A 6,233-nucleotide genomic window follows, 5' to 3' on the forward strand; every position below is an offset into this window, starting at 1 on the left:
TAAAAACCAGCTACCTCATTCAAACTACATGGGTAAAATTCTGAAGGTACAAGCTTTTAGTCACGTTTTTAGGTTATGGTTACAGATCCGTAATAAAAATTGATCCAATCATAGAAGTGTAATAATTTGAAATTTAAAGATGAAATGAAAAATAAACCCAAAATCTATCGACAGACGATGTATTTTCCCCTTATTAATAAGAGGGTCTTATTTTCCATATAAGTATTTTATATTAACAATTATTTATTAAATATATAAATAATATATAAATTAAGCATGTATAAGAGAATGGATATTAGATTAAATTTTACTCCTCAAGTAAGTAATTACTTTTTCTTAGAAATTAATCAGTTAATAACTACAAAATATTATATTATTAAGGTAATATAAACAAAACTTGGCAAAATGAACCAACCTAATTATTGGAAACTGCAATGACCACTAAACTTCTAGAATTCACTCAATGAGCATGCTTATAACCTTTGAATTTTCTTGTTTTAATAATAATTTACTTGGATTTTAACTATAAGTTGCTTCTTATTTTAACGTAACAATATTTTTAGAATGAATTATCTGGTTACTTAAAAGAAAAATAAATTTGCTTAAGAACAAAAGGCAATAAGAAAGATATATAATTTGTTTTGGGCTCTTTCTAAATATAAGAAAATGAATCAAAATATTTATGAATGATAATAAAATATTATAGTCTATCTGTGATCGACTGCAATAGATAGTAATAAACTACTGTCTGTGTCCATTATGTGTAAATATTTTTTAACAATTTTGTCATTTAAAATAATTTTTCATTTATTTTTACAACTTCCAAATAGGGGTGTTCAAATGACAGACAATTTGAACAACTTGGACTATCCAACAAAAAATATAACGGTTGGGTTGAGATAGTTTTGTTTTTGGGTTGAGCTGAGTTAAATTTTTATATATATAGAGTTTTCTTAATTTTGTGAATTTTTAATATTTTCTTTTAAATTTGTTATGATAGTTCTCTTTGTTTAAAGTTTGTAATAAATATCATAAATATTTGGTATTTAACATTTGAATTGTATGAGATTTTAGTTATTAATCATGTGTTATTGTAGATAAATTTATATATTTTTAATAAAAAAAAGTTATGACTTGACAACCCAACCCAACTTATCCCGAATTTTAAAAGTTAGGTTGGGTTGAATTGAAGATTTTATTTAAATCTTTTGGGTTGCCAAACCAACCAACCCAAATTTTTGGGTTGGTTCAAAACATAACCTCAATCATTGCTCCTCGCTTCAACAATTCCTGTTTTTAAAGTTGTACAGAGGACTCGATTAATTACGAAGAAATGTCTCAAGTAAGTAAAACAATTTGGTATTTGAATAATGATACTTGGATTAACAAAGCTATAGATAGTGTGAGGTTTATCGGAGATGTTGGCGAAATCGATTTATAATTTTTAGAGCATATTTTGCCACATTGCACTATTGACCAATTGATGCACATTGAAAAAAGTAAAAAAAGGAGAGATCTTAGTCCAGTAACGAACAAATTGTGGAAAAGCTTTTATGAAAAGAAGTTTGGTAAAGTTGATATTGATTCTATAATTGAGAGAATGCAACGTAGGAACGAGCCATTTAGATGGATGAATGTATATGTGATGAAGATGGAAGAGTTGGAAAATAAGGAAAGAAAAGGTTCGAAAAAAAAGTCGTCAAAAAATATTTTGTGACGATGAGGACTCTTTGTCGAGGAACAGGAACCAAGACCTGAAAGAAAAACTGAATCTAAATGCAATACTATTAATAGTAAGCTGCAAAAGAAGCATGAGAGTGAATTAAAAATTTGTGAGTGTAACATCCTACACCTTTTTATTTATTTATTAATAATGTAAAACTTTTCCTTTTTTAGTAATTGTCCTTAGTTGAAAAACATGTTTGAAATTTTGAATTTAAAGTATAAGTGCGAGGATTTAAGTGTTGTCGTGGAAATTATTAAAAAATTATTCAATTTTCAAATTCAATTTGAAAAGTTATGGCTGGAATTAATTATTTTTGGAAAAAGGAAATGAATTAAATAGTATAAAGTGGAATAAGGAAATGATTTAAATATAATTATACTATTTCCTTTTTAGTTATTATTATTATTATTATTATTATTTTATAAAATAAAAAGGGAACTTGTCTTCTTCCTCACTCACACCGAAACCCTTTCCCCCAAATCTTTCCTACCGTTCACGCGCCCTTCAGCTCGCCGCCTCTAGCCACGAGAGTTTCGTCGCTGCCAGTCCGAGCCGTTGAAGACCGTCGGTTCAAACTGCCTCCACCAGCCGTTGAAGGCCGTAGACCGCACGAGCCAAGCCAGTCGCCCGCGCCGCCGCCGTTCCAGCTTTTGACCGTTGTGTGCCGCACCAATCTCGCCTGTTGGAGAAGCCATCTGATTTGCCACCGCCTGCTTCGCCCTCACGCCGCTCGATCCGTCTAGTTTCGCTGCTGACCATTCGCACGCCGCCAGCCCAGCCGCCGATCTCCGTCGGTCACTACCTCCCTTCGCCGCTGTTTGTCAGATTTTGGCTTGTGGTGAAGTTTTGGGTAAGATATGAGTCTTTTAGAATTTTCTTGAAGATTTTGGTTACTCAGTTGGTTTTGGCTAAAATTGTTAACACCCATTATGTTTGGGCCATAGATTCAAGCATTGAAGGAATTTTAAGGTTGAAGTGTGTTGTCAGACATTGCACAGGATTAAGTTGGGTTCGCAAACGGATTTAAGTTTGAAACTAATTTTGGACCAAGCAACATTTTGGTAAGTATATTAAGCCTTGAAAGGATTGAATTAAACTGTTGTTGCTGGAATTTGTTTGAGGTTCTAACCATTATTATTGAATTGCTTAAATTAAGACACTTATTTGAGAGACTGAAGATAATTTGGAACAAACTACACTTTGGGCTTTAGATTCAAGTTTTGGAGAAGTTTTGAATTTAGACGCGAACGACTTGAGTTTGATTCCAACAAAATTTTGGTGTTAGAACTTTGAGGTGATCATGGTCAAACCACTTTTGGGTAAGTTGTGCTGGTAATTTGGGAATGATTTAATGTTTAAAAATTGGGCTTAAAGGTTAAGATCGATTTTTGTCCATGTTCTAGGATCTCATTCAAAAGTTGTGGAAAGCTAGAAAGGACTTTGTTTGCTTAACTTAACTTTTGGACTTTATTTGAGATAAGTAATCTTACCACTGGAACTGCCCACGGGCCAGGCTTTAGCTGTATGCTAGCATGGTGAGTGTATGTTATGGTAAATTGTTAGCATGTTGATTGATAGTATGACCTGAATCAAAGTATGTTCTGGCACGAGTTCTGAATTGTTTAAATACACACTTAAGCACTTGATCGTTAGTATGTGATGGTATGTGTTTTCATATGTCGACGTCTGATCTGTTGGTGTTGAGGCATACTTGTATGTTGTAGAATTATGATGTAAGGTTTACATGAATGTTGTATAATATGTTGTTGAGGATTATGTATATGTGATGGAGCCATGGTACCAAGGATTTCATGTATGTTTTAAAATTGTACGGTGTTGATTCTTTGAACGTTGAGACTGTGTGAATATCCTCATGATTAGTTAGATGCTCACCAGTTTTGTGTTTCCTTCGGGATTCACCAGTTTGTGTTTCCTTCGGGATTCACCAGTTTTGTGTTTCCTTCGGGATTCACCAGTTTTGTGTTTCCTTCGGGATTCACCAGTTTTGTGTTTCCTTTAGGATTCACCAGTTTTGTGGGCATACTTAACTACAATAGGACAGGACTCAGTCTCTTGTCTGTTTCATGTGTTTATGTGCCATATGCGTGTATCTAGAGGACATAGATACTTAGTCTAACCCTAGTAGTAGGGCTACTTACTGAGTATTTCATACTCATTCTTCTTATGTTGATGTTTCAGGAAAAGGTAAAGATGTACCGGCGATGGCATAGTGGAATTCGTGCTCGTGTCACTGGGACTAGACCTTTTCGCTTCCACATCTTGAAATCTGTTATTTGGTTTTATTGTTTAAAATTTATTACTAAGGATTATTTCTTTTATATGCCTTTGATTAGCCTTTAAGAATTTTGGGTACCCTATTATCTGTTTTAACAATTGCATTTAATAAACGTCTTTTGAACTTCTCTTATTTAATTAGCATTTATTTCAAATAACTGAGCGTCGTTTTAAATTCTATGAATGCATTTATTTTAGTAACGGCCTTACCTAAGTCCTAGGGGGTCGAGTTGTTACAGTTGGTATCAGAGCCCATGTTTTGGGTTCTGTAGACTGACTTACTATGTAAGTCTAGATTGTCCTTGTGGCCCATGAACGGATTCCTCATTATCGCCAGGTATGTCCTATCAATTACAAGTTTTATGATAGTGGTGCATTAAAATATTTGTTTAGCTTAAATGCACCAGTTATGTTCTAATGTTAGGACAGTGACTCGTTAGAAGTTATTATAAGAGGATTATCAGGTACGACACTACAAAAGGAGGAAAATAAAATAAAATAAATTATGAGGTCACTTGGCACTAGTTTATCTCATGGGAATTATGTTAGGAACGAACAAATACATATACCTTAGTTCAGAGATCTTAAAGGTTGATGAAACTATGTAGAGTTATGACAGTTTAGAAATAAAGGTATGTATATGTTTAAGTCAGGAATAAAATTGTCTTGACAAGAATTCATTAAGGACTAGTGTTATGTTTTGTGGTGCAAGTGGAGACAGTATAAATAAATTCCTTCACATGGCACATTCTTGAAAATAAGGTTAAAATTTTTTTTTATGGATATGAAGGAAAGGAAGAAGAGACGATGGATTTATTAAAGGATTTAAGATATTAAAAACCCAACATTTTGAGAAGAAATTTAGAAAGGATTCATAAGTCATAATCACTTGGATAATACTACGACTTGATGAAGTAGATAAAGTATATGTGTTGATATGAAGAATTATTTTGGAATATTTAGCTAAGTTGATGTCATTAAAGGAAGCTAAAATAGTTGGACATGACCTTGGACTTAAAGGGGATAAAGTAAGGTGTTATTTGTTTAGGTTGAAGGATTATTCTAGTATACCTAGACAAAAACCATAGCCTTATTGTGATGAGGAGATCCAAGTTAGGCAAATTTGAAGAAACAAAAGTCTTTTGGAGTTTAAAAGTATGCAAATTTGCAAAGAAGAATTCTACAAGATGGAAATTCTTAGTGAGAGAGATAAGATTTATGGAGGAGTTAAGTAAAATATAATTCAGTAAAGAGATTATGTTCCACATGGAAAGTGGAAAAAAAAAAGGAGAAAAAAAAAAGGTATCTTGAATTTAGTGGTTTTATCAGAGATAATTATGAATGAGAGAAAAGTATCCAAGAAAGTTTACTCTTTTGGAAAGAGAAAGAAATTTAATGTGTTCGAAACTCCTAGTTAAGTATGGTTTGAAGGCTTAAAAGAGAGGTTACTAGGTATTTGTTTTGGTGTAAAAGAAGAATACCTCATTATCATGTGGGACTTTGGGACAATATGTGTTAGATGGAAAGATAGCTTATGTAGGTGATTGGTATGAGACTTTGTTTTAACACAAGAATCTGTTACCGAAACAGAAGGTTGAGAAGGGGTAAGTTAAAAGGGAGTTACTAGTAACAGTAGATGTTCGAGAACTATTGATATGGTATGTTGAGACTTCATTAGTTAAGACGTAAAACATTGAACTATGATGCAAATGTTGGGCATTAATAAGATTTAAGGGATTTTGACTTTGTGTGCAAGTGTTGGAAATATGAACTAGCCAGACCATCAATTTGTTTGAGAAAAGAAAATAATCCAACTCGAGGTAGACAATAATGGTATATGCACAAAAGTAAGTAAGTTGGACCTTCCAATGTAACCATTGGTATAAGGGATAGACTTGGCAATAAAGTTGAGTTGATACTAAGAAGTTACTAAAAGTGGGTTTGGAGCATTCCAAGATAGTATGTATTCTCTTGCATGGGCAATGAGTTAACTAGCTTTAGGGAGTATGAGTAATCCAAGCTAGGACTTATGAATCAAGAAGGTTTTATCGTTTAAAAAAAAAAAAGACTTCAAGGATCAATTACGGTTATTACGAGGTTATGGAAATATGTTATCAATTGACTGACGCTTTAGCATCTAAGGACTTTAAAACCTTATTTTCAGAGGGAATTTTAGACTCATCCGCAACAGGGTCTAACTAATGATATGTGA

General features: G+C 32.9%; 1 long non-coding RNA gene across 4 annotated transcripts; it reads left to right on the plus strand.

Annotated features, from left to right (window-relative positions):
• Positions 1–2,173: 2,173 nt before the first annotated feature.
• LOC120086737 (uncharacterized) lies at positions 2,174–4,154 on the plus strand. 4 transcript variants are annotated; one of them, XR_016531886.1, is made up of 5 exons: positions 2,174–2,576; positions 2,671–2,787; positions 2,883–3,045; positions 3,130–3,261; positions 3,926–4,154. It is a non-coding gene; the product is annotated as an uncharacterized LOC120086737 (long non-coding RNA). The 4 variants fall into 4 exon arrangements; XR_016531888.1 differs by having other exon boundaries at positions 2,938–3,045; XR_016531887.1 differs by lacking the exon at positions 3,130–3,261 and having other exon boundaries at positions 2,176–2,576.
• Positions 4,155–6,233: the final 2,079 nt, after the last annotated feature.

This window comes from Benincasa hispida, chromosome 9 (assembly GCF_027475165.1).
Source record: "Benincasa hispida cultivar pf3 chromosome 9, pf3_genome.v1.1, whole genome shotgun sequence".
Classification (NCBI taxonomy): domain Eukaryota; kingdom Viridiplantae; phylum Streptophyta; class Magnoliopsida; order Cucurbitales; family Cucurbitaceae; genus Benincasa; species Benincasa hispida.